Source organism: Tasmannia lanceolata, unplaced genomic scaffold (genome assembly GCF_043159265.1).
Source record: "Tasmannia lanceolata isolate RefF3 unplaced genomic scaffold, GAP_Taslan_0.1 ptg000023l, whole genome shotgun sequence".
Lineage (NCBI taxonomy): Eukaryota > Viridiplantae > Streptophyta > Magnoliopsida > Canellales > Winteraceae > Tasmannia > Tasmannia lanceolata.
In genome coordinates this window covers 8,000,896-8,003,062 of record NW_027518700.1, presented here as the reverse complement: position 1 = coordinate 8,003,062, position 2,167 = coordinate 8,000,896, and the positions used below count along the sequence as shown (strand labels likewise).

At 36.0% G+C, this 2,167-nt stretch overlaps 1 long non-coding RNA gene across 1 annotated transcript; it reads right to left on the bottom strand.

Annotated features, from left to right (window-relative positions):
• Positions 1-504: 504 nt before the first annotated feature.
• On the bottom strand, positions 505-1,947 carry LOC143855659 (uncharacterized). The gene is made up of 3 exons (XR_013238027.1): positions 1,663-1,947; positions 1,483-1,553; positions 505-1,291 (listed from the first exon to the last, which is right to left on the bottom strand). It is a non-coding gene; the product is annotated as an uncharacterized LOC143855659 (long non-coding RNA).
• Between the last annotated feature and the right edge of the window lie 220 nt (positions 1,948-2,167).

Here is a 2,167-nt window from a genome sequence, read left to right as displayed (position 1 = left end):
AACTCTCGGCAATCCCAAAACCCCTTCGTCCAAATAGCGTCATTACTCTGCTGAATTTTGGAGAACGCAAAGCCCTATTATCTAAATAGCGTCGTTGTTCTGTCGAAATCTCGGCAAACCTGAAGCCCCTTCGTCCAAGTAGCGCAGTTACTCTGCTGAATTTCAGAAAACGCAAGGCCCTATTATCTAAATAGCACCGTTGTTCTGCAGAAATCTCGGCAAACCCGAAGCTCCCTCATCCAAGAAGAGAATTAACTCAGAACTCACCCTATGCACTAATTCAATAACATTCCCCATTTCAATTGCTATCAGCTGAAAAGTACATGAAGAAAGAATGACTTTCCTTCGATAAAAATGAAGATTAAATCATTGATTTCTTCAATTAGGCGAAGGCCGTTAGGTCAAGATTATTCGTTCATCAGTAGGTTTTGGAGTTGCAGACAAGCGGGAGAAAAGAGACAATCTTTTTTTCTAAAAATAAATAACTAATCAGAACTTAAGGACAAAAAGGCTTTCGTGTTGGTTATATTTAATACAAGATAAAATTTAATTTGATATGTTAAAAAGAGGTTTAAGTCCCTGTTACCACATGAGTCAATTTGTAAAATCGAACCAAATGTGATTACTCATTTTACAAATGTCAAACTAGAAGACTTTTGCAAATATACCAAAGTAGAAGACTGCTTTAGCAAAAACTTTATTCCAGAATTATCTTTCGGAGTTAGGATATGTTTTTGAATTTTTTTTTACATAATTTCTACTTCAAAGTCAATACAAGTTTTTTAAGTTTGAAATGCATTCTTTTATATAGGTGTATTTCAAGTTTTAAGAACACTACATTTGCATTACCAGAAGGAAAAAAACACTCCTCTAAGGAAAAAAACACACCTAAATAGGAAGCTAACTCTTAATTAGAGGATGCAAGAGCGATGTGGTCCTCTACATTTTAGAAGTGAGCAGGATTTAGCTTCAGAAGCTAGTTGGGTAACTATGTAACAAATCTTGCTCAGTCACCAATGCAACAATTGAATGAAAGAAAAGAGATTGAAAAAAAAAGAAAAAAAGAAACACACCCTCTTCATCTGTTTTCAGTCCAAACCAGCTATGCACCAATGAGATTGACCCTCTCAGCTTGAAACACATGCAAATACTCTAGAATAGACAGCATAAGAAAGCAACACCATTCATGAAAAGAGAAGAGGGATGTAACTTACCCAAAGGTACCCATTACCCGGGTGGAGACGTGAGTGTCATTATCTGAAGTAAGCTTTGCAAGTCCAAAATCTGCAACCTGCATACGAATTCCAGTTGATGTATTCAGTTAATAAAGTAACATCAAACCCACCCTTCTTTGACATTGAATCATTAAAATAAGACATGCTTTTGAGTCATGATTGAAATGTGCCATATATTACGAAAATACTTAAAAAATCCACTTCCAAACTATCATTACATACAAGCAGCCAAAGATTTGAGTCCTACCATTGCTTCGAACTTAAAATCGAGAAGAATATTGGATGCCTTAATATCTCGATGAATAATTTTGGGATGACCTGCATATTAAAATTGCAAAAGAATAAGCCTCTATGCATCACACCTTTTATCAGAAACAGTCCACCAAGAGTTTACAAATAGAAGAAACTAAATAAGAGGGAAACTCACAGTCCTCGTGCAGATATGCAAGTCCTTTTGCAGAACCCAAAGCAATTCTTAGCCGGGTAGGCCAATCCATGGTTGGTCGCCCCTTCCCTGCAAGAACCAAAGGTTGGACCCAGAAGCCCAGTATCAAGTTAGAAATGCCTAATTACTTTCCTTCGAACAGGCCTTAGTCATCAGATGCAACAGGCAGTGAGGCAAGGATATTAACAGAAAGTAAAAAATAAGCTATTTAAGAAAGCATCTATAGAAGCCTAGTAGAAAAGCCATGCAACTGTAGATAAAGCAGCACTTCAACTACAACCCTGGAATGCCAAATATGCCAACCACCGTAAACAACCAATTACTCATAATTGGTGTACCATGTACACATAATTCTACCAGATTTCTTGAAAATATGTAAAATATATACACGGGAAATTCAAAAAAATCGAGCTTTCAATAGCATTTTAGTTCCCTCTAGTAAGATATAAAAACAAATTTAAAGATATATTCATAACCAATAAATATG